This window comes from Ailuropoda melanoleuca, chromosome 5, assembly GCF_002007445.2.
Source record: "Ailuropoda melanoleuca isolate Jingjing chromosome 5, ASM200744v2, whole genome shotgun sequence".
NCBI lineage: Eukaryota > Metazoa > Chordata > Mammalia > Carnivora > Ursidae > Ailuropoda > Ailuropoda melanoleuca.
This window is the reverse complement of record NC_048222.1, coordinates 128,318,739-128,336,049: the sequence shown is the minus strand read 5'-3', so window position 1 is coordinate 128,336,049 and position 17,311 is coordinate 128,318,739. Positions and strand designations below refer to the sequence as shown.

Here is a 17,311-nt window from a genome sequence, read left to right as displayed (position 1 = left end):
CTTAAAAAAAAAAAAAAAGAAATAACAAAAACCAAGTATCTCATCAGTCTAAAATTAAAACTCCAGGTTATATGAATCTCTTGGGGGGGGTGCGGGCCAAGAGGGGTAAGGGAAGGGTGGGGTTAGAGACCAGAGGAGGCGAAACTGTGATAAGGTTCTTATCTTCTTTAGGGAGAGAATACAGACATTGATTAACTTTTCTACAGTTACAGAATTTCAAAATTAATCTCTTTGCTTGGTAATAGACATCATAGATAATATGAACAGATTGCGATAAATTAGAAAAAGTTCCAATATCAAATAAAATAAAGAACATTGATTTCCAGATGATTTATCATCTGCGGTGTTGAGAACCATTGTGTTACTAAAACCAGGGCTCTAATATTTTTATTCCTTGAGATCACAAGGGATGGGCACCAAATCTCCAATTTTTACCTCAATATTACACCCCAAGTCAAGTGTACAGTGTTTGAAGTGGTCGCAGTTGCTAGGAACATATACCGCTGCTAAGACAGTTTTATTATGTTGTCATGTTATTGTTTGTAGAACCTTGAGTAACTCTCTCATAAGCACACATCTGCCGTTCAAGACCCTTTTCTATCTTGAACCATTTTTCTTTTCTCCCAGCTGGAAGCTCTGAGATGCGTAACATTTTGTGAAAACCTTGATCTTGTTTTATTAATATAACATATTTGTGTTATATTTTGCCCCTCAGTTATCTTGACTCTAATGATTAAATGCTATATAACCAATCTTGCAGAAGTTAGATTCTTTAATTTCATTAAACCAGGACATTCCACATGTAGGGTTGCGTGGTATACATAGGAATGATAGTTCAAGGAAATCCTTTTCTTGATCTCTGATGCCTAAAACTGATCTGCCTGAGAGTCCATTTGTGATGAGAGGGGAGATTTCCCCTTTGCACACTTCTCTTTATAAACCTCTGAGGTACCAAACAAGAAGACAATGGGAAAGAGAGGTTTGGGAGCTGAGAGAATAGATGGTTCTGAAGCACCAGTTTTCTACACATGGTCTGGAGATCATAATAATTACTATTTGCCCTTTTCACTCTTTTCCTCAGGAGTTAACAGTGAGAAAGGACTTTCCATTGTCATTTGTCATCTTTTCTGTTACATAACTCAAACTTCAAAGAATTGAGGGATGTTACTGTAACAGACTTTCTTCTCACCTACTTATTTATGCGAACAAGTTCTCTGTACTTCAGTATATGCAAAAATTGAAATAGAATTGAAAATGAATACCAGCGGGGCGCCTGGGTGGCTCAGTCATTAAACGTCTGCCTTTGGCTCAGGGCGTGATCCCAGGGTCCTGGATCTAGCCCCGCATTGGGCTCCCTGCTCCACCGGGAACCTGCTTCTTCCTCTCCCACTCCCCCTGCTTGTGTTCCATCTCTCGCTGGCTGTCTCTCTCTCTGGCAAGTAAATAAACAACAAATCTTAAAAAAAAAAAAAAAAAGAAAGAAAGAAAAGAAAATGAATACTAGCAATAAGTAGTAGTCAGTTCTCCATGTTTACAAGAACTTATCAGGAAGGAGGAGACTAATGAGATAATTCCATCTGTCTCATTAAGAAATGAATCTCCAGGGGCGCCTGGGTGGCACAGCAGTTAAGCGTCTGCCTTCGGCTCAGGGCGTGATCCCAGCGTTATGGGATCGAGCCCCACATCAGGCTCCTCTGCTATGAGCCTGCTTCTTCCTCTCCCACTCCCCCTGCTTGTGTTCCCTCTCTCGCTGGCTGTCTCTATCTCTGTCAAATAAATAAATAAAATCTTTAAAAAAAATGAATCTCCAATAAACTATAACCTTTTATGCTTAATATTTCCTCTAAATGTTTAATATATATAATTTTGCATAAATAATTGTAATGCTAATTCAATGCAGAAGAAATTTAATACTTAGAACCTTACGTTCATGTGAATTTTTAAAAAAAAATCAGTGTATATACATAATTTTATTCTTGAGAATTATTACAAGATGATCAGTGAATAAAGGAAATTCTCTTGGGGTAGTGGAATGGAGTATAAATTTAAGGAGAAAAAAAGTAATGCAAAGTTTCTCAAAGCTAGTTTTTAAATGGTTGCTAGTATTAAATCACTATGGTTTCAGGTCTACTGAATACATTGGAAAGAGTTGATGTAAAGGTCTTATTTTAAAATCTCAATATTTATAGTACTCTGGAAATTACATCCTCACAACTACTTAAACATGGTTACATGTGAGAAGGCAACTATCTCAATTTTCTTTTTTCAGTATACATACAGTTCCTTTTTAGCACTAGTAAGAGCTACATGTGCACACTGATTGAGACCAGAACTCTACTTTTTTGGAGAAAGAAAGGGCAGTAAAGAGAGAGAAATGCTTTTGAAATTAAACTATGAAACTTTTCCAGGGAGTGGTGAAGAGTGGGTGGTTCAAAAAACAATTAAGGAAGCAGATGAGCCAGAAGGGTGAAAGGATCAGAATGCAGATATGGCAAAAGATAATGGAGTTAGTCCCTAGCCAGCCTATAGCAACTGCCTTATTATATTTTAATATATGCCATTAAGCTGTACATCTTGATTCCTTCAACTTTCTGCCAAAATGAATGACTCTTATTTCAGTAGTAACTAGAGTTGTGTTGACTGGACAACTGATAGATAGCACCACAGCCTTTTCTAACCCATTATGTATTTTTTAAGTGAGATAAGAGGATGGTGGTGTTCTTTGATTACCAATAAAAAAGTACTCACCTTGGTAAAATTTGTGATGTGATAGAATTGAAGTCCGTTTAGGACATAAGCACCCACACAAATAACTACTGGATTTTGCAGGTGGAAATGTGCTTTCATATCAGTGATGTGGAAGTGTAAACAATATGATTTCTATCATACAGCACACATACAAAAATTTTAACTTTCCTAAGCATGATTTTAGGAAATAGTTTTTTTATCGCCTTTTTTAAAAAATAAAGATTGATTTATTTATTTTAGAGAGAGAGAGTGTGTGTGTACGTGTACACACACGAGCTTGGGGGAGGGGCAGAGAAAGAGGGTGAGATTCTCAGGCAGACTCTCTGCTGAGTACAGAGCCCGTTCTGGGGCTCCATCTCAGCACCCCTGAGATCATAACTTGAGCTGAAACTAAGAGTTGGCACTCAGCTGGCTGAACCACCCAGGCGCCCCGAAAATGCTTTTTTTAAAAGAAAGCTTTTAGCTAGAATAATTTTGATACTACTTTTTTAACTGAATTACAAGTAAAATATGAAGAAATATGACAGCCATTTAAAATATATAATCCCCAACAGTTCTTAAGGGGAAGGGGCTGCTGGTAGGTGGAAAGCTTTCTACTCTGTTGCGATGGGTGTGTACAGGCACATCTGAAAAGAGGAAAGCTAGGGTTGGCCAAATTGCCCACCCAGGCAAGGGAATTGCCAACTTGACAGATAAAATAATAAAAAATAGGGAAACCTGGGATAGTTCTATGGCAGTTGTTATAGTAGCTAGCATTTATTAAACAGGATATGTCAGGCACAGTCTTAAATATTTTACATATGTTAAATTACTTAATTGCAGCAGTAATAATCCATATGTGTAACTTACAGTCAAAGAAATGTCCCAGATTTTTTTATGTATTCTTTTATTGTCCAAATATTTATTAGCTCTACTCTTGTCTACATGGGCAGTTGAGCGCAGTCCTAACTTCCGCTTTAAATGGAGGCTTGACTGGCCTAGAATGTCCACAATGGCTCACCCTCATGTCTGGCTCACCTGGGGCATTCTCCTGGAGTACCTCGGAGCTCTTCCACATAACCTTTCTTAATAAGCATGGGCTTCTACAGGCATGGCAGCTAGCTTCTAAAATGGAGACATTTCAGCCCAGAAAAGCAAAAGTGGCAGATCTCTTGAAACTATACTGTGTAACTTGACCCAGTTCCTTTGCCCTTGTTTTGGACAGAGCATCTCTCAGTGCTGGCCCCAAATGAGTGGGAGGAGAGTAGGTTCGACCTCTTGATGAGAGAAATGGGAAAGTTTTTGCGGCCATCTTTAAACCACCGTAGATAATCTGACGCTTTCTATGTTGTTACTGTTATTTAGCTCAATTTATGAGAGCCTGCCATCTCTTTTATTTGCAATACAAAAATATCTTGCCTATGACCATTTTCTTTTAAGTTAACTTTAGACTGTTTGATAGTTGGACAGATTTTAATCCTGGAAGGATGGAAAGGGGGGGGGCTGAGGGTGCTTTTACAGAGTTTGCCTTAGGCCTGCCTGACTCTTTACTCAATAAACCACTAAGTAGTATGAGGCAGAGGATTTAAGATACTTTATCCCAATACTTCCCAGAATGCAAAAGTTTCTATTTTATGGGGAGACAGAGACAAAGAGGAAAATATTACTGCTTATAAAATCATTTAGTGTATATGTGCCAAATCTGTACTTTTCATTTATGTATCTATTTCCATTTAGTTTTATCCATAGTAATACCTGCTCGTATTTTTCAAAGTCAAAAAGACCTACAAGGCTAAACAAACAAACAAAAAAACCAAAAAGGCTAAGAAAGAAAGCAGAAGTCTTCTGCAGTTTCCTCCCCATTCTCAAATTTCTATTCCCAAGGTGAGCCACTTTCTACTTACTAAGTCCTGCCCCTACCCCCACTTAACTTTTAAAATACCATGTTTCTGCTCTTATTTCTTGAAAAAAGAACCAAATGAAACTCACAGATCTGAGAAGTACAGAGTCAGAAATGAAGCACTAAGTTTTACAGCAGAGGAGACACTACGAAAGAAAGGTCAGTATGTAGCAATCTACTGGCAAATGAACTCGTTCCAACTGAAGCACAAAGGGAAAAAAAAGGCAAAAAACAAAACCACACACACAAACACGAAAAAACAGAGCCTCAGTGACCGTGGGATGTAATATTAGATAGACTTACAGATGAAATTGAATTCCTGGGGGTGGATAGGGAAAAGGATCAGAGAAAATATATTTGAAGAAAAAGTGCCCCAGATTTGTTCAGAGTTGATGAAAATATCAATCCAACAGGAAAAAGTAGCTCCAAGGGTAAGCAGGCACGAGGAAATTCAAGCAAGGTAAGTATAAGAAAAGCACACCAGTGTATATCATAATAAAGTTGCTGAAAACCTATGATAAAAAGAAAACCTTAAAAGCAAACAGGAGGGGAAAAAGCCATGTTAAATACAGGCACACAGGTAGGAATGATCAGAAACAGTGCAAGCAAGGGGACAGTAAAAGGATATCTTTACAACACTGAAAGAAAAACTGTCAACATAGAAGGAGCAAAACCTATTCAACTTAATGAAATGTGTTCTTGTAGAAAGAGTCCTCTCCATTTATAGTCACAGAGAGTGATGCTGGAAAGGACCTTTGAGCTAATTAGTGTGTAGCAATGAGAGTGGGACTACAGAGAGGATTAGAGTGACTGCCGCATAAACAGACACACTCTCGATTTGTCATATACATTGGAAGCCTTGTCACAGGCATACACACACACACCCCTCACCCTTACTTCTCACTGTAATGAGAGTAGTAGTGAGCCTGTGAATAATAAGACTGAGTAGGATCATCTCTGGTATGTTAAGGCAGAAAATAGGGTGAAAACCACTGACAGTCCAAATCCTCACTTTATGCATACGACCATTAAAGCTTTGAGAGGATAAAATGACTAGTCCCAAACCACTTCTGGCAAAGAAAATAGTAAACCTGCGTCTCAGATCAGGTTGTTCTCTTTCTTTTGGATATTTAAAAGTTTAGTAATCCCCCTTAGAATTAGTCTGTGGCAATGTATTTGCAGTGAAAGGTGAATATCAGGAATTTCAGACCACAGGTTGTGTTTATGTATGTGTACATTTATGTATGTATACTTAGTTTTTGTATCAATGCAATTTTATATAAACTCAGTATAAAGACTAGAGTTTATTAAGCTATTAATTTATTGAGGCATAACAATAGTAGAAATGAATAAAACATCTTTTCAGTATTTCATCTCTCTTCTTGACAAGTAAAGTTCCGGATGTGGTAATACCTATTATGTAGTGCTCCCTACAGAAGTTCAAGATGAGAAACACAGAGTACATAGGCAGTATATAAACATGCTTATTGTTGCATCATGTCAGTGGAGGAAAATACAGAAGGAACACTTGAGCACAATAAATCTCTCCTAAAGAGAGCATTACTTGCTACAACCTGTCTGCAGCAATCAGAGGAAGGAAGTTAGCAAGAAAGGGAAAGAATGCCAGGTTGCAAGTGCCAAAATGTCTCATCACTTGCAACTGAAGGGAGAGAGCAGATTCCTTTAACTCAAAACAACGTTCAAATTGAGCTACTAAAATTACAATAGTGTCCTAGATTTTAGAATCCATTTCCCCCTTTTTTTCCCCACCAATAAAGGTGATCTTTATCAAAACATCAATACTGAAAACCACAGAGATTAAGTGTTGAAAGGGACTTAAATCATGTCTAACCCTCTTATTTTCAGATAAGGTAACATGGATCAGAGAACATTATTTGACTCGTAGTCCAGTGTTGTGTCCGTTACATTCTGCTGTGAAGAATAATTCTAACCAAATCACTTTTAGATTCCAGGTAAATCATGCCCCACCAAAGGTGTGTGTCTTTTGTTATTTGATTATATATTAAGTGGTTCTGTGGAACTAATTCAGAAGGATCTACAGATAATATTATTGAGGGTTTTGGGGTGGTTTTTTTTTTTTTGTAAAGGTTTTGACAAGTTTTTAATCTGATATTCTGATCCATCTACCAAATGTGGCTTTTAGAAGTCTGTGTCAAACAAAACAAAACAAGAACAAAAAAATGTCTGCCAACTGTACTTTTTTTAAAAAAAGTCTCATTTTTCACTCAATTACTGTTTTGATAAAATAGGTATAATTCCGTGGGGGAGTATTTTAGGTACATAGGAGGCAAGTCAGATGGAAGTCACAGAAGTGTTAAGGAGCCACTGATCGTAAGGTCCACCATTGCTTTATAGTAGACTACGAAGAAAATGTAGCCAGTTAAGCTGTGATGTGCATTGATTGCAAGACACATCCTGATTTCTGTGGTGTTAAAGGATGAAGAAATGTGCTTCTTAGAATCACTGAAATATTGGCGGTAGGTGATTAGGAAAAGTAAGAACCTTTCTGAAGGAGAGGAAGCAGAACGGAGACAGGAAGGCAGAGTAGAGCCTGGGCTGCAGAGTAGAGGTGGCTGGCTGCAGCTCACTCCTCGGGAACAGTGAGAGGCAACGGCACGGCGGCTGCTGCCCCTGGGTCTCCCTGGGGGAGGAGGGTGAAGAAAGTGAAGACCTTGCCCAGACCAGAGCCCTTGGTCCTGAGCCTCAGCCTCCTGTTCTGGTCAGTCTTGAACAGGAGAATGTATCAGAAATCGAATCTTAACAATTTACATGGGAGAGCAACTCTCAAAATCTTTGAGACCTTCCGAGGATTTAGAAGACAAGTTCAAGGATTGAATGCTAGCCTAAAGCATTTAACCCTCATTTTTTAGTCTATAATGAGCCTCCGAAAAAGAGCAAAATAAAATTAAACAGTGTTTTAAGAAGATGAATCTAACTAACAGGGTGTGAATAACTATAATCTGCCAAAAATCTTGTCTTTTTCTTTCTTTTTTTTTTCCCTCATAGCGATGCTCCCTCTGGAAAAATAGTAGTGTTAAACGTAGTGTGATGACTAGCCTTTTTTCTGTTTTACCAAGTTGTGCTACTTTTGAGAGAAATCCAAGTTCTACCCATGGTAATAAGGAAGCTAGTAGCTATTTACATGAGATTTTAATCCACCCTCACCGGTAAACTCACTTCTAAAACACAACACTCAGTTCCATCCTTAAAAAAATGATTCGCTTGGGGTGGAGTACAGACTTGCCCATCGTCATCGGTTTTACTGCAGGCAAAGTAAAGACACACCTCTTCCTGAAAACACAGACAACACAAATTGCTGTGGCCAGCTTCTTGCATTATCACCTTTCCATCAGCTCATCCCTGACTGCTAATCACCTAATACTACTAATGTAAACACTGCCCTTTCCGAGCACCTGGCTGCCTTTGGTAATATTCTGGGAGAACCTCTCATTCTGCAGTATCTTCTGTGGCATTTCTTATTCCTGTAAATTCTCTAATCTCTGATAATAGTTTTTATCGCTTCCCTCATATCACTGTGAACAATAACTTGCTGCGCTATTTGCTTGCTAAATTCCTGCTCACCCTTTGAGGAGCAGGTCTCCTCACCACCCAGGCAGAGATCTGGGCTGCTTCTGTGCATAAAAGAGTGTTTGTTTGTTTGTTTGTTTGTTTGTTTGTTTGTTTGTTTGTTTGTTTTAAATGAATACCTCAGTTCTCCTGTACTCCTCAAATGTAAGGACCACATTTCTTCAGATTCACATCCCAAAAACTTAGCAGAGTGCCTGGTGTATAACAGATGGTTACTTAATATTTGTTGAGATGATTGATCAGATGGAGCTTAATAGTTTATGCCAACTACAGAGTCTGTATTTACCACACACAGTATTACCTTAGTAGGGTATATTCTCTAGCTTCAATATTAGAATCTAATAGAAGGCTTAAGTCACACAACTAAACTGAGGACAAGGAAGCATGAAATAGTCTTCTAAAAAGAGGGTCAAAAGCATCTAGAGAGGACAGATTGCTCCCAGGAGGGATGACTAAGAGATAATAATTATATTAAGTCTTGGGGAAAAGGATGATATTTTAGGACACAAAGGAGAGGATTAGCAGACATTCTCCATATGGAACTAACACTAGGCAAGGGACAAAGACACGAAAGCAAGGAATGTATTTGGAGAATGGTGAATATTCTAATTGCATAGCTCAGAATTATAAATAGATCAGGGGATGCCTGGCTGGCTCACAGTTAAGCATCCAACTCTTGATTTCCACTCAGGTCATGATCTCAGGGTTGTGAGAGCGAGCCCCACATCAGGCTCCATGCTGAGCGTGAAGCCTGCTTAAGATTCTCTCTCTCTCTCCCTCTGTCCTTCCCCCACCCATTAAAAATAAGGAAAGAAAGAGAGAGAAAAAGAAAGAAAGAAAAAAAAGAAAAGAAAGAAAAGAGATCAGTGGCTGATAAAGCTGGGCAAGTTGAATTCAGCATCTAGGAGAAGTTCAGATTTTGTAGGCAATTGAGATACATAATTTCTGAGTAGAAGAAAGATATATCATCAGGTTTTAGGAAGATTAATCAATGTTCAGGCTAAATTAGAAGAGGCAAAGGCTAGGATGAAGGGTTATAGTGTTTCTTTAGGAAAGGAATTTAAGACAAGAAGCTAAACTAAAAACAAGAGAAGGATATGTGTAAGTGACATTGTTAATGTAAAAAGAAAAAAAAAGTCTCACTGTATTGCATGTTGGTCAGTTTACATTTGAATCACCACATTTTAAGAGAAACCCAGACAACCCAGAGTAAATTCAAAGGAGAGAGTAACCAGGATTTGGGCAGGAGGGAGGGACAAGGGTCTACAAACTGGATTTTCACAGGTCTCAGTTTTTCGGAGGTTTCTCTTCTGCAAGAGACAACAACGTCCTTACTCTGTTACTTTGATACTGGACCGCATCCAGAAAAGTGTGACCTGGTTATGGAAAGATTTGGAAACCATGTCACACGGGAAGAGTAATTGGTGTATTTTGAGAGTTTTAATTTATGATAAAGATTTGTAAGAAACTTGAACACTATCTTCAAATACGTGAAAAGTCTGCCACATGGAAATGGGACTTGTAAACAGATTGAGTTAACTCCATACATCAGAACCATTTGTAAGTTGTAGATAAGCAGCTTTTCTCTTTATCATAGGAGCTATTAATTATAGCAGGCCATCCATCAGAAATACTATTAAAAGTGTGGGTATGTTAAAAATGGATGTTGATGGTGTCAATTTTAGAAGGACAAATTGATAGTGTCCATGGGATTTATTTTATCAATATCTCTAATATTAGAAGGTAAAAAAAGAAGTGGGCACACCAACATCTTAGAACTTATGTCAATACTTTTTATTTATGTTTGTGAGTATTTCAGAATGTATAGTTCTCAGATGAACAGAAAATACAAAGAGACATATAAGGAAGTTTAGGTACCCATGCATAAATAACAAAATATCTTTCTTAAAATGCATACCAAATAAGAAGGTATGGCATAGTATGAAGAGTGGTGGGTTGACATCAAGCATACCTGAATTTGAAGCCAGCTCTGCCACTCAGCTATTTTAACTTTGGCATATTATTTGGCCTCTCTGGGTCATGGTTTAATCGCCTGTAAAACAGGGATATAATTACTCTCAGAGTTTTAATACAGATTAATAATAATGTTTATTCAATACATTAAAAAAGAACCTAGAACATTTTGATATTAAAAACTGGCAACTATTAAAATTATTATCTGAAAAAGTTTCAAATAAGCACACTACATAGACACAGAGTGGTTAAGTGGAAAGAACATAGGCTTTGGAGTCAGACTGAGCTGACTTTGAAGCCTAATTCGGTCACTTATTAGCAGTACACCATATTTAACCAATATGATTCAGATTCTTTATCTGTAAAGCAAGAACAATACCTATCTACTCCATAGTTTCAGAGTATCAAATTAGGTCATGTTTATTATTTCTGTGTTTAGCAGAGTCTGGTACATAGTAAAACCTCAGTGTTCATTTCATTTCATTTCTTCAAATGTATGTACAGGTAGTACCCCACTCATGACCTGTTAACACGTATTTTGTAGACTTAGACGGACTGAAGTCCTGGCTGGGCTCCACAGTCCCTGAGGGAAGGGAGAGCTGTTCCTGTTTGCCAGTGCCAACCCCTGGGACTGATTCATCTAATGGACTGCCCTCTATTTTGCAACCCTTGAAAGGAAATGTCTGAGCTTTAATAGATGAAGAGAGGATGGAGACTCATATCTTGTTTTATGCAAAAGGAAAGAGTTTAAGTTACTAGATGTTCAGGCACACTTATTATAATTCCTCCTCTCTAACCCTTATCCAGGACTTCCAAAGCACTACCTTTTCTAGAAGGGTATAGCAATCAAAGGAAAGATTTGAAGTCTGCCACTTATATCTACTTTTTTATCCTCTCATTTTCAGCCAGATACCATAGTCCACTCGTATTGACTGTTCTAATCAGGCTTGTTTCCTTCTGATTGAAATAACTTACTTTCTTCTTCCTCTATGCAAATTGACCATGATATTCTTATTTAGAAGACCACCCCACCCTCTTTGGGCCCTTATATAATTCTGAACCACACTTCAAGAGTCACCCTATGTTCTGCTTCCTCTGGGACCTCTAGTGATCTTTCTAGCCCACGGTATTTTTCCCCACCTGACTTCTCCCAGCCCCAAATCTGACTTCACATTTTGTCACTTGTTCTCTGTTTTTCTTCGCTAAGTATTTCATGTGTGTGACTTACTTTCCCCAATAGAAATTTAAACCCTTGAAGGGTAAAAAACTGTCTTACTATATTTCTATTATGTCCCCCTCATTGTGCCTAGTGAAAAAAAAAATGTAGTTTTGTATGGTAAATATTTGATTAAGATTTATTGAGTTGTTTCAAGTTTTTGGATATATATTGAGGTCTCTATGCCAGCATTTCATTACTTTGGTTAGTTTATTTGCCTTTGAGAAGTTTCTGAGTACTTCTGATTTGTTTTCGTAATAGGCAACACTTTGAGGTGTAATGACTAGGAACCACTTAGTATGAAAAAAAATCTTGTAAGTGTTCTGATTCCTAGTCCAGTTTTCTTCCTCCTTATTATGATATGATACTGAAGAAAATAACAAGTGGAACTTCTACTTACTTAATGACTCTGTAATTCTTCCTGTATATTTTAATGGCAATGAGAATGTGAAGTTTGAAGATTCTTTTAGTACTTCTGAGAAGTCTTAAAATTTTCCTTTTCATTCAATGTATGGATGGTTACAATCCCTGATAAACATCGGGGATTTTCATTTTTAGTTGACTTTAGGTTAATTTTATTCAGAGAGTCCTAGAAAAAAAGTATTTTGGGCCTTAGAAAAATTCTTCTTAGTGTAAAAATAACAAATTATATGATTCCATTTATATGAAATGTCCAGATAAGGCAAATGTGTGGAGATAAAAAGTAGATCAGTAGTTGCTTGGGGCTGGGGTTATGAGATGCTTAAGGGATTAACTATAAACAGGCATAAGGCAACTTTTGGAGCCAACAAAAATGTTCTAAAACTAGTTTATGGTTAACAGTTACACAATGTAAATTTATTAGAAATCATTGAATTATATACTTAAACTTGGTAAATATTATGGCATATAAATTATTTCTCAATAAAGTTGTTAAAAATAACTTATGAGATTACATGGTTCAATTTTATCTTATAATAAATTGTCCAGAGTGATAATATTTCCATTATGAAAGGTAAAGATGTGATTCAGATTATTTCATTAGAAAAACTAATTATTGCTACTCCTTAATTGCTGTATCAGTATATGTACTTCTTACATATTATTTCTATTAATAAATTTATATTGCACTATTTAGAATTTTCAAAAATAAAACTACTCATGTAAAAAATACCAGAATGATCTTTTTATTGTATTATTTTTCTGACCTTTTTATGTCCATGGAATTCAGATGATTTCTCACTGTTATCTGTGATTTTCTATTCTAAAAATAATTATCACTTGCCTTTTTTAATTGAAGTGTTCTATCAGAATTGACTATAAAGTGATTTTTTTTCAAGAGCAATCTTAATTTTTCATATATTTCTAAGATTAAATCTGAGAGCTGTTCACACTGGGGGAAAACATAATTTAGTAAGCTATAAACTATTGACAATGGGAGATTGAGCTACTGGCTTAAATATTTGGTAATTTCTGCACACTGTTCTGTTCCCAAGCATCAGAAGTATGTCCCCTATGTCTGGTATCTTTTGGCTTCATGCTTTTCGCTTCTATTTCTACACTTGTGTTCTTATGTCCAGTTGAGCAGCAATGCTGAATTTTTTACCTCACAAAAACTTTCAGAACAGGAAAATTTGAAACCACAAGAGAATTTAGATATCATCCAGTCCAACTTATTAAATTGTGCATTTGATATGAGATCCTCAGTGGTTAAGGGACCTATTTGAATATATAGAGTTAAATAGTTAGCTTAATTTTCAAGGAATATTTACAGTAAACCAGCAAAATTTCCTCATCTAGTCAAGGAGAAGAGAGACTGATTTTTTCAGTTCCTTGAGCTTTAGAGTTTCATAGATTTATGAATGGTACCATGGCTATGTATGTTACTCTTCTTAGCCTTGCCTAGCTCCATTTGCTCATAGTCCAACTAACACTAATTTCAAATTATAATATGTAGCTGCTATTTATCTGGCTTCTTGCACTTTTTATAAGAAGGAGTATACCATAATAGTAAGAGGTCAGGATTCATACTCTCTTGATCTGAGTCTAGGTCTGCCATTCATTTACTCTGTGACTTTGGACATGTTATTCTCCCCTTGGTATGGGGTAAACAGGCAGATAGATATATTTTTTTAAATAACATTTTCAAAAATTATTTATGAGTGCGAGAGAGAGCAAGAGAAAGCACGAGCAGGAGAAGAGACAGAGGGAAAAGCAGGCTCTCAGCTGAGCAGGGGGCCCGGGGTCATGATCTGAGCCGAAGGCAGACGCTTAACTGACTGAGCCACCCTGGCACTCCCAGATAGCTACTAATGGCTTTTTTCCCTATCCTTTTTAGCCTTTCTCTCTTCATAGATTTAACTCTGGGACTATCTCTTAAATTTTAATTTTTTGGTGAAAATAATTTTTTTCTATACTTTTATTAATCATTTGATTTTCTTTTGTGAGAAAAATTTAAAAATAAATTTACTTTTTATGTCCTTACTCATTAAGCTATTGAAACCTTGATATTTTTCTTTATAAATTGTTTAAATTCTTTATATAGTTAGGTTATTAATCTTTTTTGGAGATATTTTCCCAGATGACTGTTTACTTTGGAATTTCATTTGTAATGTTCAGTAAAATGAATAAGTCATCTCTACAGATTTTTCCTTTGCTTTTAAACTTAGAAGATCTTGACAGTAAGCTATTTGGAGATAAGATGGGGCTTCTGTTACATTATAGACTGTTAAGCTTTATGTTTTTAAAAAATATAAACTTCTGTTCTCCTTTAAGCAGTTCATTAACGAAGAGAAATAATTTCAGAGGTCCATGTGGAGTCTTCTCAACTATAACAGATAAAGAGAAAATGAGAAAGCAAATCTCAACTAATTGTTTACATTTAAAATTTTATTTCAAATGATATAGTAAGTGGTGTAATGTCCAGCTACAAATGATTGCAAGATAGGATTGTTACTTTTGTAAATAATTTGTCCAACTAAGGTAATAAGAGGTTAACTTTGAAAACCTGGGATAGTTTTGCAAAATAAGAATAAAGTTAAATTTTAAAACCTGACATATTAATGGTATATCACTGTCATTAATTCTACTAGGAGAAAAGGCAGAGTAGTTCCCATTTTCCCCTAAGTGAATCTTATTTATATAAAGATAAAGATCATAAAGGATTATTAATTGACTACTAGTTGAAATGGAGGATAATTATATATAGACTATTTTGGGTATGTATTAAGATAGAAGTCATTTAAAATACAATAAGCATTATATCATTTTATAAGTTCCTTTCTATAATTTTAAGGGAGAAAGCCAAAGATTCCTTTTGTATATTCAAAAAATATAAATATTACTAATTTACATCTGTGGAAAAGGAAAAATTGGCATTTCCATAAACATGCTCTGTTCTTCATATGAATAGTTGAAGCTAATTGTAGGTGATTGGGATTTCATTTTGTCTCTAGTTATCATGTTTAGAGTCTTATCTTGTGACATGATTTGTTTTAAAGTAATGCCTGCTTGCAGTTAAGTACATCCATTAGCAGTAAGCCTGGTTAAACAATGCCTGTCCTCAGTTGGTAAACGTCTACTTGGATAATGATAATGCAGTAACGATCTGATGGATATAGCAGCTGCGGTATTAAATCTGCCATGATGATATAGAAACTGTCTTGTCAGCTTATATCATTTCCAGAGGGTTGCACTTTCAGTGGGGAAGGGAAGAGGACAGAGTAATAACTTCTTGTTAGAAGTACAATAAGTGAAAGCTTATATGAAGATCTCTTACCCTCCGTGAATGACCCCTTAAAAGGTGACATTTTTCATTTTTGCTTTCAATTCTTGCTTATATAATGAAAACAAAGTGAGGAACCCAGAAGTACGGGTTTAGTAAATTCTCACTTTTGTATTCACATGCTATTTTTTTAATCTTAATCAATGAGGAAGAGAATTTATATTTAATACCAACTTATAGTGTGCCCTTATTTTAAATTATTAATCCCCACAATAACCCCATGTGAGCACAGAGAGGATTAATGACTTGTCCAAGGTCATATAATCCTGAACCGGTGGAGCCTGGCCTAGAGCCATGTTCTTTCTGACTCTAAGACCTAACTCCTTTCCTCTTAAAGAAGTAGATACGTATGATATGTGACGCATAATATAAAATAGATTTAGAAAAGGTAACTGCCAGTATAGTGTGGTTTCTGGTTAGTGCCAAATGATTGGAACAAGCAGAGAAAGGAGAGATTGCTCCAAACTGGAATACTAAGGAAGAGTTATATGAGGACATGACTTGAATTGGACTATGAACTCTCAGTGGCTTATCACAGATAGAATGATCTCATTTGGAACAAAGTCTAAGAGATTTTTGGAAGATACTTGTATGTATGTGTTTGAAGACAAAAGGGAGGATGGTCTCTGGGTTACTTAAGGGTGCCATCCCAGTTATGGGTGTCTCAGTACCCAACACAGTGCCTAACACCTAGGTAGGTTCTTAACAATGTTTAAATGGTACTTAAAAGTGTTTGTTGAATTGAAAACATTCTGGGAGATAAGAGAAACGTAGTTGAGAATGTGTAGTCTTGCGGTGTTGAAGTAGAATTAATAATGCTTTTTTACCAGTTGTTAGCATGATATGGGGGTCGGGAGGTGGGAATGGTGAGGAAGAAGAGAGTGAGGGCAAGTCAGCTTTTCCTCTAATTTAGAATAATAGGTCTAAGAAAGGAGGAATTTTGAGGTCATGAACAACATTGATGAAAGAGTTAACACCTGATACCCTCATCAACTTTGAGGGATAGGAGACATCCTTGAAGCTTTGAGGGGAATAGAAAGGATCCGGATTAGCCACTGAGGCAAGGGCAAATGGGTTCGTAGACGAATAGCCCAACAGCAAGCAGCAAAGACCAAGTTGAAATGTTAAGAACTAAGTTTGGATTATGTTTATTCCTTGAGGTTTTTCTAGTTTCTTCTCAGAAATCAGAGATGCACTGCAGAGCAAATAGTTCTGCCTTAATATTTACCATTACAAATCTAACATATGGAATCATATCAGGTTCCATCCTTTCTTAAGGTCATGAGATTTGGCTGCAAATCTCTCCCTACGTCTTTGTGCAGGCTTGAAACAGTGTGTAGGCACAAGTTAAAAATATTCACCCTAAATGGTTTCTCTCAAGAAGGCTTAGAAAAGCTTTTGGTCACACAGCTTAGGTAGCAGAGCTGGAAAAACAATTTGGTGGGGAGAAAGCTAATGGGTTCATTTTCTCACTTGTGATGATTGTAGTATTTTTAGTAGTTGTGGTGTAGAGCTCTGTCCTTCCTTCCCATCATGTAATTATAATGTTCAAGGACTGATTGCATGTGCTCTGTGACTGCAGTCCTTGGCACTAATAACCCTAAACAAAGCTGCAGGCACTAATTACCTCCCTTTCCTAATCTGAATTTTGATGTGCTTTTGAACTAGTAAGTCTTCTAGTGTTCTCAGAGGGCTTCCCTTATCATTGGAGAGATATTTAATTCCACTGAATTCAGGGAACTAGATTTTGAATTATTTTTTGGAGGAGTTTGTAATGCTTGTAATTTTGTAGCCGCACAGATAAATTGGTGTGTCTTTGTTTGTTTTTATATACCCGAAGTAGCATTGCCTGCAAATAAGAAGGAGATAGTGATAAAAGTTTACTTCAAGGTATATTCTTGAGATGTGTGTGCATGTTGATAACATCTCGGAGACAAAGAGGGTTCATTTTGTCTCCTGATTGTCAGATTCCATCTAACTAATCAATAATGTGATCCTGTATCTGTTTTTGATGTGCTATAACCTGAATTTCTTGTGGTAAGACTAAGAAGATAGAATAAAAATTGACTTTGGGTGTATGTCAATTGAAAGGAAGGAGATTCGCTGAATTACTGAGCACATT

General features: G+C 36.5%; 1 protein-coding gene across 1 annotated transcript in view; it reads left to right on the top strand.

The window, feature by feature from the left end:
• Window positions 1-17,311, top strand: part of SPATA5 (spermatogenesis associated 5) — a 341,316-nt gene that overhangs the window by 190,608 nt on the left and 133,397 nt on the right. The gene's annotated exons all lie outside the window — the stretch shown is intronic.